Here is a 21,947-nt window from a genome sequence, read left to right on the forward strand (position 1 = left end):
TCACATGGTAAGTGTGGGAGCAAGAGAGAGAGAGAGAGAGATGCCATTCTCTAACAACCAGATCTTGTAACTAATAGAGTGAGACTCACTAATTACCACGAGGAGAGTATCAAGCCATTCACGAGGGATCCACCCACATGATCCTAACACCTTCCACCAGGTCCCACCTCCAACACTGGGGATTACATTTCAACATGAGATCTGGAGGAGACAAATATCCAAATCATATCACGTTATTATGATAATTAGATATGACAGGCCTATTTTGAAACTGGATTAGGCCAGCAGTTCCCAAACTTGCTTGATTAGAATTACTGGGGGCACTTGCTTAAAAAACAGATTAACAGACCTCTCTTGGAAATTAGAGGAGAAGAGAAATTGTTATGTAAGAAAATTTGACCTTATAAACCCTCCATCGTTCTTTCCAGTCCAAACTCCTCAGGCTAACTCCCCATCTGCCAGTGGCCTTCTGTGCTTGCTATCTCAAGCATAGCTACACATTGGAATTACCGGACAAGATTTCTAAATACTGATGCCAATCCCACCACAACACATTCTGATTTGATGGGTTTGAGAAGTGTAGCCATTGGCATTTTCAAAGTACTCAGCTAACTCTAATGTGCACCAAAAGTTGAGAACCACTGAATAAAAGTGGTCCTAAAATAATTTAGACTAAGGGTGATGATAATTCTACACTGGTTTTCTAAGAACACCAGAGTAGTACATTTGGCTCTGAAGAGATGTAATGACCAAGTGGAATGCACACGCTAACTGCAGAATGACAAAGATCTCAGTTGGAATCTCAAGTCTACCAGGTAAAATGAGATCTATTGCCACTTAGAAGACAATCTACCCTCAGTTTTCCAGTTATGTAATGGGAAATATAGTAGCTGTTAATCAAACAGGTAAACCAACTAGTCTACCAGATTGAACTTTCTCTTCTGGCTTATGCAACCCTTTTACTATACCCAAGAAGTGATTGTCTTACAAATGAGGTGACCCTGTCTCCCTGTTTGTCTAGAAGCATCCTGTTTATCCTTATTGTTTTGGCATAATTAGTAATCATGCCAGCTTTTCTTCTCAAAAGTGTCCCAGTTTAGAATATAAACTAAGTAGTTACCTTACCTGTATGCCACATAGTTCATTCATCACTTATAATTGACTGGACCAATGCGGGCAGCTGATCCATATATTGAACAGAGCCAATAGATTGTCTATGTAACTTTATCTAAAATATGGAGTACAGAGTTGTATAAGTTATCTAAGCTGCATAACAAATTACCTAAAAGCATAGTGGCTTAAAACAACAAGATTTATTATTTCACATTTCTGCAGGCCAGGAATCCAGGTATGATCCCTTCAGAGTCTGTCACTACAATAAGCTGTTCAGCAGTGGCTACAGTCACCCTAAGGCTCAACTGAAGAAGCATCAACATGCAGGTCACTTATGTGGTTGTTGGCAGGATTCAGTTCCTCACAGGCTGTTAGATTAAGTACCTCAGTTTCTTACTGGCTGCTGGCAGGAGGCTGCCCTTGGTTTCTTGCTACATGGGTCTCTTCCACAAAACAGATCCCAACACGGTAGCTTGCCCTCATCAAAGTGAACAAATGAGAAGAGCCAAAGAGAGAGTGAGAGAGAGCAAACAAGACAATATCCACAACCTTTTTAAAAACCCGATCTTGGATTTTATATCCCACCTCTTTTGCCATATTCTGTATGTTTGAAGTAAATCACTATGACCAGTCCACACTCAAAGGGAGGGGACTACACAGGGCATGAATACCAGGAGACAGGAATCATTGAGAACTATTTTAAAAGCTGCCTACCACACAAAGAGACTATAATCAAATAGTGGAGTTGAAAAGTCCAACAAAATTAGAGATAGATATGAAATGTAGCAAACCAATGTCATGAGTAAACTGAAGTTATGGAGTAGAAATAATTAAAAAGTAAAAAAATGAGAGTTGAAAAAAATAATGAAACAGATGCAAATAGTCATTCCAGACACTTAAAAATTTCTTATGCAAATTATTTACATTTGAAGGAGTCAGGTGGTAGACTACTGTATTAATCAGGGTTTTCCTAAGACACAGCACCAGTGGGTCACATATAGATATTTAAAAGATTATGGGAATTAGCACATGCAATTATGAAGACCAAGAAGTCCCATAATGTGCCATCTACATGCTGGAGAACCAGGAAAGCTGGTGGAATAAATCAGTTCAAGTCCAAAGCCATGAGAACTAGAAGCTCTAACATTCTAGGTGAGGAAAAAATAGCTGTCCCAGCTCAAGAAGAAAGAATAAAATTGTCCTTTCTCCTCTGTTTTCTTTTTGTTCTATTCAGGCCCTCACTGGATTGTATGATCCCCATCCAATTGAGGGTGGATATTCTTTATGCAATCTACTGATTCAAAAGGTAATCTTTTCTAGAAACACTCATAGACACACCCAGAAATAATGCTTTACCAGCTATCTGGGCATCATGTAGCCCAGTCAAGTCGACATGCAAAATTAAGGATCACAACTGCCTCAGGAAGTGAAAGCAAAACAGGATTCAAAGAGTGAAAAGGGGGATGAAAAAAACCGCAGACAGTATGGGAAAACAAAAATCTCACTTGTACATTTCTAGGGTAAACTGATTAGCTGCCAGCTGGCAAAGAGGTCAGTCAAGGCATTAGGTACTTGATCGGGCTGACTAGGTAGATCAAGGAAAGCAATTTCACTTCTCTAGAAAACCTTGAGAGTTTATCTTTAAAACAAATGTGATAGTTGCCAGTGTATCAATTCTGCCAGGTCCATTTAAGCCTCCTTAAACTATTTATACTTTTATTCTTTTGTCAGAGCTTTTCACCATGTAACTCCAAACTTACTGTCAGACCTCTGAGCCCAAGCTAAGCCATCATATCCCCTGTGACCTGCATGTACACATCCAAATGGCCAATTCCTGCCTTAACTGATGACATTCCACCACAAAAGAAGTGAAAATGGCCTGTTCCTGCCTTAACTGATGACATTGTCTTGTGAAATTCCTTCTGGCTCATCCTGGTTCAAAAGCTCCCCCACTGAGTACCTTGTGACCCTCACTCTGCCCACCAGAGAACAACTCCCCTTTGACTGTAATTTTCCTTTATTTACCCAAATCCTATAAAACGGCCCCACCCCATCTCCCTTTGTTGACTCTCTTTTCAGACTCAGCCCACCTGCACCCAGGTGAAATAAACAGCCATGTTGCTCACACAAAGCCTGTTTGGTGGTCTCTTCACACGGACACACATGAAATTTGGTGCCGTGACTCAGATCGGGGGACCTCCCTTGGGAGATCAATCCCCTGTCCTCCTGCTCTTTGCTCCATGAGAAAGATCCACCTACGACCTCAGGTCCTTAGACCAACCAGCCCAAGAAACATCTTACCAATTTCAAATCTGGTAAGCAGCTTCTTTTTACTCTCTTCCCCAACCTCCCTCACTATCCCTCAACCTCTTTCTCCTTTCAATCTTGGCACCACACTTCAATCTCTCCCTTCTCTTAATTTCAATTCCTTTTATTTTCTGGTAGAGACAAAGGACACACGTTTTATCCGTGGACCCAAAACTCCAGCACCAGTCACAGACTAGGGAAGGCAGCCTTCCCTTGGTGTTTAATCATTGCAGGGATGCCTGCCTTGGTCCTTCACCCTTAGCGGCAAGTCCCGCTTTTCTGGGGAAGGGGCAAGTACCCCAACCCCTTCTCTCCATGTCTCTACCCCTTCTTTGCCTTTCTGGAGGGCAAGAAACCCCCAACCCCTTCTCCTTCACCCTTAGTGGCAAGTCCCGCTTTTCTAGGGGAGGGGCAAGTACCCCAACCCCTTATATCTCTGTGCCCCAATCCCTTATTTCTGCACCCCAACCCCTTATATCTCTGCGCCCCGATCACTTACTTCCATGCCCCATCCCCTTATATCTCTGCACCCTGATCCCTTATTTCCGTGCCCCAACCCCTTATATCTCTGCACCCCGATCCCTTATTTCCACACCCCAACCTTGTATCTCTATGCCCCGACCCCTTTCCCACTTTCCTGGAGGGTAAGAACCCCTGAACCCCTTCCCTCCGTATCTCTACTCTCTCTTTTCTCTAGGCTTACCTCCTTCACTATAGGCAAACTTCCACCCTCCATTCCTCCTTCTTCTCCCTTAGCCTGTGTTCTTAAGAACTTAAAACCTCTTCAACTCTCACCTGACCTAAAATCTAAGTGCCTTATTTTCTTCTGCAACACTGCTTGGCCCCAGTACAAACTTGATAATGGCTCTAAATGGCCAGAAAACGGCACGTCGATTTCTCCATCCTACAAGACCTAAATAATTTTTGTCGAAAAATGGGCAAATAGTCTGAGGTACCTTACGTCCAGGCATTTTTCACACTTTGTTCCCTCCCTAGTCTCTGTTCCCAATGCGATTCCTCCCAGATCCTCCTTCTTTCCCTCCCACCTGTCCCCTCAGTCCCAACCCCAAGCATCACTGAGTCTTTCCAGTCTTTTTTTTCTACAGACCCATCTGACCTTTCCCCTCCTCCCCAGGCTGCTCGTCGCCAGGCCGAGCTGAGTCCCAATTCCTCCTCAGCCTCCGCTCCTCCACCCTATAATCCTTCTACTACCTCCCCTCCTCACACCTGGTCCGGCTTACAGTTTAGTTCCGTCACTAGTTCTTCCCCACCTGCCCAACAATTTCCTCTTAGGTGGCTGGAGCTGAAGGCATAGTCAGGGTACATGTACCTTTTTCTCTATCAGACCTCTCTCAGATCAGTCAGTGTTTAGGCTCTTTCTCATCAGACCCCACTAAATATATACAGGAATTCCAATATCTAACTCTGTCCTACAATTTAACCTGGAGTGACTTAAATATCATCCTGACTTCTACCCTCTCCCCAGATGAACAGGAAAGAGTTTTTTCTCTAGTCCAATCTTACATTGATAACCACCGGCTTCACGAGCCAGACCTCCAGCAAGGCATTAGAGCAGTTCCCCGAGAGGATCCCCAATGGAACTACCAGGCAAATTCCCCAGGCATAGCTAGGCAAGATTACATGATTTCCTGCCTAGTTGAAAGGCTTAAAAAGGCAGCTTACAAAGTTATTAATTATGACAAGCTTAAAGAAACTACCCAAGGTAAAGATGAAAACCCAGCTCAGTTCATGGCCCGCTTAGCAGCAACCCTTAGACGCTATACCGCCCTAGACCCGGAAGGGCCAAAAGGCCGCCTTATTCTTAATATACATTTTATTACCCAATCTGCTCCTGACATGAAATAAAACTCCAAAAATTAAATTCCGGCCCTCAAACCCCACAACAGGATTTAATTAACCTCACCTTCAACGTGTACAATAATAGAAAAAAGTTGCAATTCCTTGCCTCCACTGTGAGACAAACCCCAGCCACATCTCCAGCACACAAGAACTTCCAAACGCCTGAGCCACAGCGGCCAGGCGTTCCTCCAGAACCTCCTCCCCCAGGAGCTTGCTACAAGTGCCAGATATCTGACCACCAGGCCAAGGAATGCCTGCAGCCCAGGATTCCTCCTAAGCCATGTCCCATCTGTGCAGGACCCCACTGAAAATCAGACTGTTCAACTCACCTGGCAGCCACTCCCAGAGTCCCTGGAACTCTGGCCCAAGGCTCTCTGACTGACTCCTCAGCTTAGCGGCTGAAGACTGACGCTGCCCGATTGCCTTGGAAGCCCCACAGACCATCACGGACGCCGAGCTTCAGGTAACTCTCACAGTGGAAGGTAAGTCCATCCCCTTAGTCAATACGGAGGCTACCCACTCCACATTACCCTCTTTTCAAGGGCCTGTTTCCCTTGCCTCCATAGCTGTTGTGGGTATTGATGGCCAGGCTTCTAAACCCCTGAAAACTCCCCCACTCTGGTGCCAATTTGGGCAACACTCTTTTATGCACTCTATTTTAATTATCCCCACCTGCCCAGTTCCCTTATTAGGCCGAGATATTTTAACTAAATTAGCTGCTTCCCTGACTATTCCTAGGCTACAGCCCCACCTCCCTTGCCACCTTTTCCTCAGTTCAAAGCCTCCTTCGCATCCTCCTCTCATATCCCCCCACCTTAACCCACAAGTATAAGATACCTCTATTCCCTCCTTGGTGACTGATCATGCACCCCTTACAATCTCATTAAAACCTAATCACCCTTACCCCCCTCAATGCCAATATCCCATCCCACAGCACGTTTTAAAAAGATTAAAGCCTGTTATCACTCGCCTGCTACAGCATGGCCTTTTAAATCCTATAAATGCTCCTTACCATTCCTCCATTTTACCTGTGCTAAAACCAGACAAGGCTTACAGGTTTGTTCGGAATCTGCGCCTTATCAACCAAATGTTTTGCCTATCCACCCCATGGTGCCAAACCCGTATACTCTCCTATCCTCAATACCTCCCTCTACAACCCATTATTCTATTCTGGATCTCAAACATGCTTTCTTTACTATTCCTTTGCAGCCTCCATCCCAGCCTCTCTTTGCTTTCACTTAGACTGACCCTGACACCCATTAGGCTCAGCAAATTACCTGGGCTGTACTGCCGCAAGCCTTCGCAGACAGCCCCCATTACTTCAGTCAAGCCCAAATTTCATCCTCATCTGTTACCTATCTCAGCATAATTCTCATAAAAACACATGTGCTCTCCCTGCTGATCTCCCAAACCTCAATCCCTTACAAAACAACAACTCCTTTCCTTCCTAGGCATGGTTAGTGCGGTCAGAATTCTTACACAAGAGCCAGAACCGCACCCTGTAGCCTTTCTGTCCAAATAACTTAACCTTACTGTTTTAGCCTTGCCTTTATGTCTGCATGCAGTGGCTGCCACTGCTTTAATACTTTTAGAGGCCCTAAAAATCACAAACTATGCTCAACTCACTCTCTACATTTTTCATAACTTCCAAAATCTATTTTCTTCCTCATACCTGATGCATATACTTTCTGCTCCCCGGCTCCTTCAGCTGTACTCACTCTTTGTTAAGTCCCACAATTACCGTTGTTCCTGGCCCGGACTTCAATCCAGCCTCCCACATTATTCCTGATACCACACCTGACCCCCATGAGTGTATCTCTCTGATCCACCTGATATTCACCCCATTTCCTCATATTTCCTTCTTTCCTGTTCCTCACCCTGATCACACTTGATTTATTGATGGCAGTTCCACCCGGCTAATCACCACACACCAGCAAAGGCAGGCTATGCTATAGTACAAGCCACTAGCCCACCTCTTAGTACCTCTCAATTCCTTTCCATCATGGAAATCTATCCTCAAGGGAATAACTTCTCAGTGTTCCATCTGCTATTCTACTACTCCTCAGGGATTATTCAGGCCCCCTCCCTTCCCTACACATCAAGCTCGAGGATTTGCCCCCACCCAGGACTGGCAAATTATCTTTACTCAATATGCCCCGAGTCAGATAACTAAAATACCTCTTAGTCTAGGTAGACACTTTCACTGGATAGGTAGAGACCTTTCCTACAGGGTCTGAGAAGGCCACCGCAGTCATTTCTTCCCTTCTGTCAGACATAATTCCTCAGTTTAGGCCTGTCCACCTCTATACAGTCTGATAACAGACCAGCCTTTATTAGTCAAATCAGCCAAGCAGTTTTTCAGGCTCTTGTATTCAGTGAAACCTTTATATCCCTTACAGTCCTCAGTCTTCAGGGGTCTTTTAAAAACACACCTCACCAAGCTCAGCCACCAACTTAAAAAGGACTGGACAATACTTTTACCACTTTCGCTTCTCAGAATTCAGGCCTGTCCTCAGAATGCTACAAGGTACAGCCCATTTGAGCTCCTGTATAGACGCTCCTTTTTATTAGGCCCCAGTCTCATTCCAGACACCAGACCAACTTAGATTGTGCCCCCAAAAAAACTTGTCATCCCTACTATCTTCTGTCTAGTCATACTCCTATTCACCGTTCTCAACTATTCATACATGCCCTGCTCTTGTTTACACTGCCGGTTTACACTGTTTCTCCAAGCCATCACAGCTGATATCTCCTGGTTCTATCCCCAGACTGCCACTCCTAACTCTTGAAGTAAATAAATAATCTTTGCTGGCAGGACTATGCTGAATCTCCTTAGGCACTCTCTAATCAGATGTCCTGAGTCGTCCCTGTTCTTAGACCTTTTATACCTGTTTTTCTCCTTCTCTTATTCCATTTAGTTTTTCAATTCGTAGAAAACTGTATCCAGGCCATCACCAATAATTCTAAATGACAAATGTTCCTTCTAACAACCCCACAATATCACCCCTTACCACAAAATCTTCCTTCAGCTTAATCTCTCCCACTCTAGGTTCCCACGCCGCCCCTAATCCCACTCGAAGCAGCCCTGAGAAACATCACCCATTATCTCTCCATACCACCCCCAAAAATTTTCACCATCCCAACACTTTACCACTATTTCATTTTATTTTTCTTATTAATATAAGAAGACAGGAATGTCAGGCCTCTGAGCCCAAGCTAAGCCATCATATCCCCTGTGACCTGCATGTACACATCCAGATGGCCAATTCCTGCCTTAACTGATGACATTCCACCACAAAAGAAGTGAAAATGGCCTGTTCCTGCCTTAACTGATGACATTGTCTTGTGAAATTCCTTCTTCTGGCTCATCCTGGCTCAAAAGCTCCCCCACTGAGTACCTTGTGACCCCCACTCCTGCCTGCCAGAGAACAACTCCCCTTTGACTGTAATTTTCCTTTATCTACCCAAATCCTATAAAACGGCCCCACGCTTATCTCCCTTCGCTAACTCTCTTTTCGGACTCAGCCCACCTGCACCCAGGTGAAATAAACAGCCATGTTGCTCACACAAAGCCTGTTTGGTGGTCTCTTCACACGGACGCACATGAAACTTACCACATTCAGTCAGATGACTTACCACGTTTCCAAAGTTCCCACTGTATTTTAGAATCCATGCCATGATATCCCTCTGGGTTTATTGTGTTTAAGCTAATTCTGATGGATTTTTGTTCCTCCAACCAAAGAGTCTTCACTGAAGCAATTTGACTGAGTTATTGAAAAGATTAAATAACATAGTGTGGATAAATTATGTGGAACTTAATTGGAACCCATAAGTAGAAGTTGTTTTCAAGCCATGAGTACAATTATTGAAGAGACTAGACAAATGGAAACATGTGCATGAGAAAGTGAAGAAGTGATTAAACAATCTCAAAATCATATCTCATGAAGAATGACTGAAGGAGCCAGAGAGTTTAGCCAGGACAAGAGAATCTCAGATGGTGTATGGCTTTTTTTCTAAATGCTGACAGTCAATCATATAAATGATGATTTCATAGACAGACATAAAAGCATAAACCTATGAGGAAGCTGTGAGAGGGTAATTGAAGTGTTTTAGGGGGTAGGGCTTTCTTCAGCATGGAAAGAATTCAAGCATAAGCAGCTTGTTGGAAATGCTATATATTAAAACCAGATTGTGGGGAAAAGAAAGAGAGATCAGATTGTTACTGTGTCTGTGTAGAAAGAAGTAGACATAAAAGACTCCATTTTGTTCTGTACTAAAAAAATTCTTCTGCCTTGAGATGCTGTTAATCTGTAACCCTACCCCCAATCCTGTGCTCCCTGAATCATGTGCTGTGTCAACTCAGGGTTAAATGGATTAAGGGATGTGCAGATGTGCCTTGTTAAACAAATGCTTGAGGGCAGCATGCTTGTTAAGAGTCATCACCACTCCCTAATCTCAAACCAGTCCCTAATCTCAAGTACCCAGAGACACAAAACACTGTGGAAGGCCGCAGGGACCTCTGCCTAGGAAAGCCAGGTATTGTCCAAGGTTTCTCACCATGTGATAGTCTGAAATATGGCCTCGAGGGAAGGGAAAGACCTGACCGTCCCCCAGCCCGACACCCGTAAAGGGTCTGTACTGAGGAGGATTAGTAAAAGAGGAAGGAACGCCTCTTTGCAGTTGATAAAAGGAAGCCTTCTGTCTCCTGCTCATCCCTGGGCAATGGAATGCCTCGGTGTAAAGCCAATTGTAAATTCCATCTACTGAGATAGGGGAAAACTGCCTTAGGGCTGGAGGTGGGACATGCTAGCAGCAATAATTCTCTTTTTAAGGCATTGAGATGTTTATGTATATGCACATCAAAAGCACAGCACTTTTTTCTTTACCTTGTTTATGATGCAGAGACATTTGTTCACGTGTTTACCTGCTGACCTTCTCTCCACTATTATCCTATGATCCTGCCACATCCCCCTCTCCGAGAAACACCCAATAATGATTAATAAATACTAAGGGAACTCAGAGGCTGGTGTGGATCCTCTGTGTGCTGAACACCGGTCCCCTGGGCCCCCTTTTTCTTTCTCCATACTTTGTGTGTGTCTCTTTCTTTTCCAAGTCTCTCATTCCACCTAATGAGAAATACCCACAGGTGTGGATGGGGAGCCCACCCCTTCACCAGATGATATGTAAGGTCTTTCCAATCCTAAACTTATATGATTTTGTAAAATAAGGGGAGAATTCTTTTCTCTCTGTGTTTTGGTTTTCTATTCTGTAAAATAGCTAGGATAGTGACTGCCTTTTCCAGCTGCAGTTGTTGAAAGAATGCACTGAAGCTTTAACAGAATATACAATGTTCCACAAAATATAAATTGAAGAATAAACCTCTGAATTAAAATCTCCATAAATACGTGAAATGTTTATTTTTACTCTTTAAATGAAATATTTCTTGAGTCTGACTATGCGCCAAACACTCCTATAAGTACTTAAAATGCATTAGTAAATGAAGCAGATAAAATAGTGACAACTTATTTTTACATATAATGTCATAACAGGGAAGAATGGTGAAAACCAAACCAGTTTTTAATCATCTGGGAAGCTGTAACCATGATAAAGCTACAACATGAACCTAGGATTCAACCACAAAACTAAGGAAAAAGAAAAAAATTGTTGATCAGCACCAATTAGCAGGACCTGGAAGGCCATAGGCAAGACTCGCTTTAAAAAGAGAGAGACAGAGAGAGACTAATAGAGGCTTAATCTCAACCTTCCCAGTCTCCACCATTAATAAGACTAGCTTTACCATTTGGCCTTCTCAGTACCTCCCTGCTTGTATTCCCAAGGCTTGCGGTCTCTCAACACTATCTACAAAGAAAGTGTTTAGGCCCTATTTCTCTAATCATGGATAATATGATAACTGGGCCACTGATTCCCATTACTCCCACTACTGCTCTTTGAGAATTTCTGTTCATTTGAAAAATATATACTGAGAGGCTCTTTAAGAATCAGGCATATAGTATGATATGGTGTGTGTGTGTGTGTGTGTGTAATATAATATGTGTGTGTGTATTTGCATATTTGTGTGCAAGGAAATTAACAATTTCCTTCTTAGATCAAAACATTGGTCTTTATATCACAGGTAGGTATCAGAATTAACTACAGGCTCTCCCAAAGTACACCCACATATATTCTGATTCAGTAGATCTGAACAAGTGAAATTTGGAAAATTAATTCTGGTAGATATACTGGATTCCAAATCATTGTACTAAAAACACAACTAGATTAAAAAATAAAATAACAAATCTTTCTCTTCCACCATGCTATCCCATCTCTGGCAAAATCTTCAGTGTATTTGACTAAAGTAAATGGTGTGCATAATTTATATTTCATGCTCATTCATAACATAGGCCTTCATTTAAAGCACTGTGATATTTTACTTTTATTATTACAATTCTATAAATGAAAGAGACTTATTCAATAAATGGTGCTAGGAAAATTAGATAGCCATATGGAGAAGAATGAATCTCTCATTATATATAAAAGTCAACTCAAGATGGATTAAAGACTTAAATGTAAGACCTGAAACTATAAAGACTCTAGAAGAAAGCCTAGGAAAAACTCCTCTGGACATTGGCCTAGGCAAAGAATTTATGACTAGGTCTTCAGTGCAAATGCAACACAAACAAAAGTGGACAAATGGGACTTAATTAAACTAAAAATCTTCTTCATAGCAAAAGAAATAATCAACAGACAAGATACAGAATGGGAGAAAATATTTTCAAACTGTGCATATGACAAAGGGCTAATATCCAGAACATACAAGAAACTCAAACAACTCAACAAGAAAAAAAAAATCCCATTAAAAAGTGTGCAAACATGTTTCAATAGAAGACATCCAAGTGGCCAAAAACATATGAAAAAATGCTCAACATCATGAATCGTTAGAAAAATGCAAATTAAAACCACAACAAGACATCATCTTATATTAAAAGTCAAATAACAGATGTTGGCAAGGATGCAGAGAAAAGGGAATGCTTATATGCTGTTGGTGGAAATGTAAATTAGTAAAAACTCTATGGAAAACAGTATGGAAATTTCTTAAGGAATTATAAATAGAACTACCATTCAACCCAGCAATCCCATTACTGGGTATCTACCCAAAGGAAAAGAAATCATATTAAAAAGACACCTGCACTTGTATGTTTATCGAAGCACTATTCGCAACAGTCATTAAATCAACCTAAGTGTCTGTCTGCAGATGACTGAATAATGAAAATGTAGCATATATATACCATGGATACGCCTCAGCCATAGAAAATAATAAAATCATGTCTTTTGCAGCAACATGGATGAAACTGGAGACCATTCTCCTGAGTGAAATAATCCAAAACAAAGTCAAAATACCACATATTCTCACTTAAAAGCGGGAGCTAAACAATAGGTACATATGGACATGCAGAGTGGACAAATAGATGTTGGAGACTCCAAAAGGTGGGAGGAGAGTAAGGATTGAAAAATGATATATTGGGTACAATGTTCACTATTTAGGTGATGGGTACATTAAAAGCCCAACTTTACCACTATACAATATAGTCACATAATAAATCTGCCTGTGTACTCTCGAAACCTATTTTTAAAATTTTAAGAATTTTATTTTTTAAATCTCTAATTGTTTATAGCCTCATTTTTCCTAAGTCATTCTAATGTAAAAGTGTAGAATCAGAGAGCTATAACAATTGTAACTCAAATCAACTTGAATAACTATAATGGTAGGTGACAAAGTCATGCATAGCTTTGCTGAATAGAATGTTTTTAAGTAGGAAAGGGATGTAGCGCTTATAATACATTCCCTTTTCTATTCACAATTTCCATTCACATTGGTATGTGGCTCTGTTTATCTCTCCTGAACTGTCTAAGGCCTCTATGCACTGCTGCATTATTGTTACTGCTTCACTAAAAGAAGCTGACAGGTCTCTCAGTATACCCTTCCATTAACATGCACAGGTTATTTTCATTCTGATGAAAACTACATCACACTTGATCTGAGCTGTTCTCCCTATAGAATAACAAAGCCAAAATACAGACACCCTTCCCCCAACCCCTCAATCCCTACCGCTTCTACTGTTCTTTTGGGTTATACTGAATCACCATCAGGTTTATTAATTTATTTTAAGGCAAAAGTAAGTAAGCTATACAGCATATTACAGCAGACACAAACATCGTAATATATTTTCTATGGAAAATCCTGAATTTTAAAAGATATTTAGTGGGTTTCTAAGAAAGTGATAAAACAGCTGGTTTTTCTGAACACTAGGAACTAGGATTTTATAGTAGAGAAAAATGGGCTGTGGAGACAGAACAATCTGGGTTTGAATCCTGGATCTGTCACTTTCACTGCAGTCTGAGGCTAGAGTAACTTCATATTTGCCTCCGTTTCCTTAAATATAAAATAAGATTTAAATACCAGCCATTCAAGGTTGTTGAAACAATCAGTAATGACATAGAATAAGCTCCTAATATAGTCTGTATATAATAACTACAAATATGTCTACTAAATAAGTAAACGTCTGCATGAGAAAATATTTGTCCTCCAAAATATACATATTTCAGTGGGTAGATGGGTGAATTTTTTTTAAAAACTGCACATATTATGAAAGCCCACTATATAGAATATGTTGTAAAGCATTACAAAACCATTCAGAGGGACAATACAAAGTCTTTCAGTTACTCCTCTAGTACTTTGTCTATGTACTATCAAAACCTAGAATGAATGATGGAGTAATTAAATGTATAGGTTATCTTCTTCCTATCTTCATTGAGGTTACAGGTATGTAATGAGTCATACTTTCTGAGGATAACCTTCAGGCTACTCATTAATTTTTCTTTCCCTTTTTGTTTTTGCTGGTAATTTACCAGAACAATAGATCTTGAAGAAAAAAAGAAAGAGACAGAAAGGAGGAAAAAGATAAAGGAAGGAGAGAAAAAGGAGGATGAAGGAAGAGAGCACAAAAGAGGAAGAAGGAAAAAAAAGAAAAGAAAAAAAGAAGTCATGAATTTTTTTAAACTCTAGGATTTGGTTTAATCTGATTTAAGAACAAGCTGTGTTATAACTTTCCTTTATGAATTAGTTTTGTTGTTGTTGTTTTTATCTTAACCAAATCATTGGTGAATGACTTTAATAAATTTATAAAGAAATTCATAACCTTGACTTGCTTTCTTTTTGAATTCACTGTCTTTTCTTAATTATATGAGAAATACATGAATCCACCCTATTTGTAAAATATTCAAGTAATACACACACATGGCAAAACATGACATTATTCTGCTACCTCCATCTAATTCTTTCTCACTATTACCCGTACTCTCCCCATGCTCTAATATAAATATAAAAAATACATTCCCATTAATACATTTCTTTTACAAAAATGAGATCTGGTCATGTGTATTGTTCTGGAGCCTTGATTTTTACACTTTGCTAATCTTCCTAACATTTATGGGCAAGGGCTACAATACACAACACTACAATTCACTGACAATGTGTGTGATCTAAAAGTCCAAAAAGCTGGACTAATAAATACATAAGAGTTATCACAGCTTAAACTTCCAAATGTTCTCTCCTCACTCTGTTATGCCATTAATGTTCTCTGGCTTCCTTCACATTTTTATGTTGATCTTTTCTATTCTTCCATCATATTCTTATTCTCTGGTTTGATACAATCTATTTCTCTGAGACCTCAGGGACATTTGGGAAATTTCTCTCTATTGTTGCAAAGTAAACGGGTTTCCTAGAATTCCTATGCTAAATAAATCGCTACTATGTCCATGGCAAGACAGGTGCTGCAGTGGCACTTTGTGTGTATGTTACACGGACCTTGCCCCAGCAATGGGGTTGCATATCAGAATCTGGAGTAGTGCAGAAAAGGCCTGTAACGTTAGAAACCAATGGGTATCTTATTTCATTGCTAGGGTCTATATTTATATTATATTAATTTTATTCTAAAATGTCAAACAATGTTAAATGTAGTTGTTGGATTTCTGTGTTAATCAAAAAGTGGAAAAAGGATGAGTTCACGTCCTTTGTAGGGACATGGGTGAAGCTGAAAACCATCATTCTCAGCAAACTATCACAAGCACAAAAAACCAAACACTGCGTGTTCTCACTCACAGGCGGGAATTGAACAATGAGAACACCTGGACACAGGAAGGGGAACATCACACACCGGGGCCTGTTGTGGGGTCGGCGGAGGAGGGAGGGATAGCGTTAGGAGATATACCTAATGTAAATGACGAGTTAATGGGTGCAGCACACCAACATGGCACATGTATACACATGTAACAAACCTGCACATTGTGCACATGTACCCTAGAACTTAAAGTATAATAATAAAAAAAAAGAAGTGGAATTACCTAAATCACTGATAAAAACTATGTGAGAAAGATTACCAAACAGAGTATTTATAACAAATGCAGGTTTTTGAGGCTTTAGATGTTGTCAGGTGTATTCTGCCAATATTCCTTGGATTTACACATTTTCTATTAGCCATACTCTGAATTAGCTGAAAGGAAAAAAGTGGACTTTAATTGTGACTTTCGGTGTTCACTTGCTAAGAAAACTTTTAGTCTATTAGAGACCAATGGTGCTTCTGATCTTGATTTTGACATGCTTTCTAAATGGAGTTCATGTAGAGCCATGGCTTAGTGCATGCATAATTAGACACTGCAAGTCAAGAAGTCTTGGGTTTAAATCCTGGCCCTTCTTACTCCCAGCTGGGTAACCTTGTTTGTATTACCAAATATCTTTAAGCTCAGTTTCCTCATTTGTGAAAGGGAATAACAATGACACCTTCTTACAGGGTCGCTGAGTGAAATTTCACTAGATAAATAAAGTTCCATAGCATCATGTCTGGCAAAAAAAAAAATGAACATGTAATAAATAGAGATATTGTTATGTTCATTTTCTTCATATATTCTATTTTTAGTTTCCTTGTTATCTTACAATGAAGTAGTACAATTCATTAATATATGCTATTTTCAAAATTGTACTGTTACTGAGAATCTGAAAATGTCATTTATTTAATATGAATATTCTAGTTCCTTTAATGCTAGCATCAGAGTTTTGGAAAGTTTCCTCTTTCTTTGTGTATTTTGCCAACACAGACCACATCTCCTAGATACAAAGTGATGGTCACTTTGTTGTAGTTTTCAAGCATTTATATAGATGTATTACACTCTTCCCATAGAAAAAAAAGCAAGGGAGAAATTTCAGCAGTGACAAATTTTAATTTTTGGAAAAAATCAATAAACAGAAATAAATGTCAACAAAATGTGTTCAATGTATACATCAAAAAGAAGCATGGTAAATAGAAAGGAAGTATAATATGGCAGGGCGAGAAAAGTAACAGGAATATCTGTGACACTATAATATCCTTCTCTTGAGAAATAAACTGCATCAAGTCAGCCTTGAAGATTTATGCAACCTCTGATCTGGTGTACTATGGGGACAAGAAGAAGCTCATGACCAAAACTATGCCTTCAGTTGCCTGTCACATTGCCGGAAATGTCACTATTAGAATTTTTATATTTATGTTCTTTATTAAAAAGCAATGTCCAGGGAAGACAACACATCATAAGTTATTCTCAGTCTTTGCATAAGAGAAAATGATTAAAGCAAATTTAGAGTAACGCACTCTGGGTACAGCAAACAGGCTAGGTGTCTAAAAAAGAGGAACAAAGATTTCTGGCATGGCAAGTTAATGTGTGTATGTGTGAGAAGTGAAACTAAAAAGATAGATGAGGGAAATGATTATTTCTAAGACAAAAGTTAAAATAGCCAGAAAAGGCAGCATTTTTTTTTCTCTTTCACTTAAGAAAATGACCTACAAGCCATTGTTACACCTGAGCCCTCCAGAACAGAATTGTAACCGCATCTATCTTCACTGATAAGAGAAAATTTATCAGAAACTCAGGAGTTGGGTAACCTTGCAAGTACTGCTACAGCTATAGGCTCCCTGATTTATGGCAATGTGAGGAAACTGGGCCTTCTCCTTTCTGAAGTACTGCAACATGCTATAAAAGGGCATTCTGAATCACAAGGCATGGAACAGCATGTCAAGGGAGGGATATTCCAAGTCAGAAATAATGGCGATAAATCAGGAACAGTGAATGTGGCTATATGGTTTTATTTTGTTAAATAAAGTCTTTGCTACACTTTTTAGTATACTCTGTTACTCTGTTGGAAACTAAGCCCATGACAGTTACATACAACTGGAGGGATTGGCCTTTTTAATAAGTATTATCTCAAAAATGACACACTATGCTGCACTCCAATATTGGAGAAGCAAGTGAATATTTTGAAGGGATATGTATTTTCAAAGAAACATGTAGAGATATATGTGTATAGGTATATATATATATGTATATACATAGAAATATAGATATCCCTTGAAATGTAGATATATGTGTCTATACATATATATATACCTATACACATATATATACCTATACACATATATCTCTACACGTTTCTTTGATAATTTAACTGAAGTTTGCTCTTATTTTAAAAATAAACTATAGTTTACCTGTAAATATATAGATATAAATAATCCTGATTCAGTTGTTAATTCTCAGTGGGACTTGTGTGTGTGTGTATGTGCTCATGTTTTAATTTTTAAATTCTCAAAATGTAAAACACAAATTTAGTACAGGAAGTTCAAAGTATAATCAATCATTGAATCAATCAGACATGAATACTAATACTTTCTTAAAGAATATTCTTAATATCTTGATTAGAACTGAATCAATGTTAAAACTGTTTCCTTATTTATCAGACTTCAGAGCAGTTCAATACTTGAGTAGTTACTTGTAAATATTTGTAAAATTTTGAAACTCAAATAATCATGGGGTACAAATGGCCATATGTGTTGCCATTTATTTCATACTAGGGTAGACCTTTGGGTGTCAGAGCTTTAAAATTTATTATATTGAGTGCTTATAAGTGACCTGAAAGTCCATGATGTCAAATAATTTTCAGTTTGTGCATGTCATAAGTTGCCACGTCTCAGCTTTCAGTGTCCTAAACCAAATACTGCTGTGGCTTCATGTGCTCTTAGCTGTAACTCACATGTTTGATGTTTATATGTGGAAAAGAACCCTCTCCCACAAAGTAAATAATTCAACAAGCAGAAGCCAACTGCTAGCAGTTGTGAGGGTAATAAAGAGAATGAGGAAGAGGGCTAATTAATTCTTAGACTTAAATCAGAGGTTTGAGATAAATAAAAAACTGGAATTTTCAATGACACTGAATTTGTTATGTTTATTATTTTACTATATACTCTGCACAAACACACAAAAGTAAAAGTGGTTTGCAAAACTTGTCCAGTCTTCCAACTAGTGCACAACTGTCCATCAATTTATTTATTCTCAATTCAGACAGAAAACTGGAATCAAAATGGAAAAGATGAAATTTCATGCTGTAAAAATGTGCAGTTATCAGTGACTCTCAATGGAAGAGTAATACACCTGAAAAGCTTTTACAATTTCTTCATGTTTGTGATTTTGAGGTATCATGGAGGAATCTGATCGGTGTATCTTTCACAAACGTCAATGTGAAAATAGCCTTTTCCTTTCTTTTGAAGAGGGAAGGTCGCATAAGAAAAGTTTATGCCCTAAAGAATCAAATAAACCTAAATTCTAATCCAAGCATCACTTTTGTATTAGTCATGGACACTTCAATAGCTACTTAACCTCTTTAAGTTCTAGTTCCCCATCTGAGAATGTGACTAAAAATTGGTCTGAGTATTAAATGAGGTAGTGCATCCAAATTGCCCGAACATGAAAGCATTAAATACAGTTTTTTTTTGTTTTTTAAGGCAAGTGGCATCCTCTCTAAATCTAAGTTGTTTTTCTAGTGAAAAACAACTAGTGATTCTGTATTACTATCCATCAGTAGACAGTTGTGGCATATCCAAAATTGAAGGTACAGTTTATGGCCATGAGTCAAGCATAAAGTCTTATCTTCCAAGGTAACTAATTCATCAATTAATTATCGATAACACTTTTAAGTAATAACTAGCCAGGTCAACCAATATTCACATGAATTTTTAAAAAGCAGTTACAGTTAATTCATAAAATAAATTATTTCATTTATTATTCAAATTCCAAAGCCTGTTTATTTATTCACTGAAATGTAGTAAGCCACTTAATTAGAATGTTGCTCAAGATCTATAAAAATGAATTTTTGTGACTGTTTTACATATAAATAAAATTATAAATAAAATGAAGCTCCCATGAATGTTCTAATACATTCTAATAAAATAAAAATATTTTATCTATTAGTACATTTTAAAATAAATTACTGTAATTATTTATTTATGAACTACAACTTAGGGAATTAATTAGTAAGAGAAAAAGAGGAAATTCAATTAATCGATCAGTTTTTTGTTCTGCCATCACTTTTGATATTAGCTAGCATTTCATCTTCAATCATTACATAAAATATATACTGCTTTTACTGAACTATAGTTCAGCATAAGGGATATTTTAAATTATGATTTTACTCTACAGCTTTCTATAAATAAGAAATCTTAGCTTCATACCTTACTTTTTCAAGATGTTTTTAAAACTACCTGTTAAACAAAACTTTCTATTTTAATGTACTGATTAAAATAACTTTTTCCCCGTTCTTAGTAAATCACTTGCTTTTCTTTTTAGTCCATCTTCAAAACTTGACATTTATCATCTTTTTAAGAAGATAGATTTTTAAAAAAGATACAGATCACATTTGCTTGAACTCTCCATGATATGGTTTATCAACGTGAATCAATCAGGGAATCAATAGGAGGTGATAGAGAAGCTGAGAGAGACTGGCACTCTGTTAAGTACTAGAATAGGAAGCCATTAAAGGAATTAAATCCAGAGATAAGTTAAAACTATGTATTGCACATTCTAATCTATATTCAGAATAACCTTTTAGTACTAAATCAAAAGGAAGCTCTGAACAGAATATATATCAACTAAATAAGCTTTTGCTGTTTATACTATAACAGAATATTAAAAACACCTCTGCTGGTCAGGTCAAAAACAAAGGTTGCTAAAATAAGCAAGGTTTCAATGTCCTCCCTCCCTATGATTCAAGGTGACATAAATTATTGCACAAGCACGAAGGTATTTTTGAATACATTACTGCACACAGATTATTTTGAAACTATTATGAACAATTTACTGGTTTTCCAAAATATGCCTTATTACTTTGAAGTTGTATTTTAAACAAACCCCTATTTATAAAATTTGCTAATATGGCCTTACTCTTCAGTACGTGTTACTGATAATATTCAATTTTAACCTAATACCTTATGCCAGTAATATTAAGACAATAGTTTAATGAAATAGATTTATAAGCTAATCATTGGCTACCATTTAAAATTAATGAGTTTATTGATAACCTACCTCTTTCCTAAAAGCATTTGTGAAGGTCTAGGAACAATAACATGGAAACAACTAAAAGCAATAGAAAACTAAAAATTAAAACTCAAAGGAATGACTGGCTTAGGAAAACTGTAGAGATTGAGTTCAAAGCTAAATTCTGAAACTCTTATTAGGATGAGTGAAATGAGCAAATGCTGAGTTACTTTTCCGCAGCCATTGGGGGAAGAAAGTCTTAATTCCTGTATGGAAGCAATTAAATAGTTTGCATATGTTCAATGAATTTGTGAAAATAGAAAAGAAAGAAATGTTGTGTGTACCTAAGTTTTACTAAATAAGGCAATGCTATGAGGTAGGGCTGAAATCAGTAGGGAGAAAGAGGATCTAGAGATAAAGCATCTCAAGTCCTTAATTTAAGAACAATTAAAAGTTGACATATGGTTTAATCAAAAATTTGACAAGGGATAAATAGTAAACAAATCTGCACAAGGAACCAACCAAGAAACTCAAGAGAAGGTATTCTATGTTTTGTTTGAAAGAAAATTTGTTAGATGCCAAGTATGTGGGCACTCCTGGTTATGTTTTATGGTAAAAGATATGTTTTAATTATCTGAAGAGCCCACTTGAATTCTTGTCTAAGTGTATGGAGATAGCCTATAGGAATTTATATAAAAGCTATATTTTTTGCCTGCAAAGTAATTAGATAGTTCATATTATCAATTAAAATATCAAAGATCAATATTGTTAATATGAACAAAATAACCTTGAATAATCATTTTTAATGAAGGAAGTTATCAAATGTCAGCTTTACCTCTGAGAAAACAGAATTGAGTTCTGTAACATCTGGACACATATTATCTTTCTTCCTCTGACACAAAGGAGATAATAACCCTTCCTATAGCCAAGACCAAATTTTCACATGTGCCAATGGATCCCATCCTCTCCCGCATTCTCCAAGACTATACACTATCAATTATTTCTTTCTCTCATGCATCATCCTCTCTCATCCTCTCTCTCTCTTTTTTTTTTTTTTTTACTGATTCTAGTGGTTTTGAACAATAATATTCAATATCCTTTAGTTTCTCTATTATTGTTTTTAACTTTCTTTTGTTTTCCCGCATCTTACATCAGAGATCTCTCTCTTTTCTTTTTGTAGGCAGGTTTGAGTTTTGTGTTGGGAAAATATGAAGCAAATTGATCTTAAGACTCCTATTTTTATATCTGAGTTCAAGAAAAGATGGGTCAAGATTTTG

The sequence above is a fragment of the Pongo abelii genome, chromosome 5 (genome assembly GCF_028885655.2).
Source record: "Pongo abelii isolate AG06213 chromosome 5, NHGRI_mPonAbe1-v2.0_pri, whole genome shotgun sequence".
Lineage (NCBI taxonomy): Eukaryota > Metazoa > Chordata > Mammalia > Primates > Hominidae > Pongo > Pongo abelii.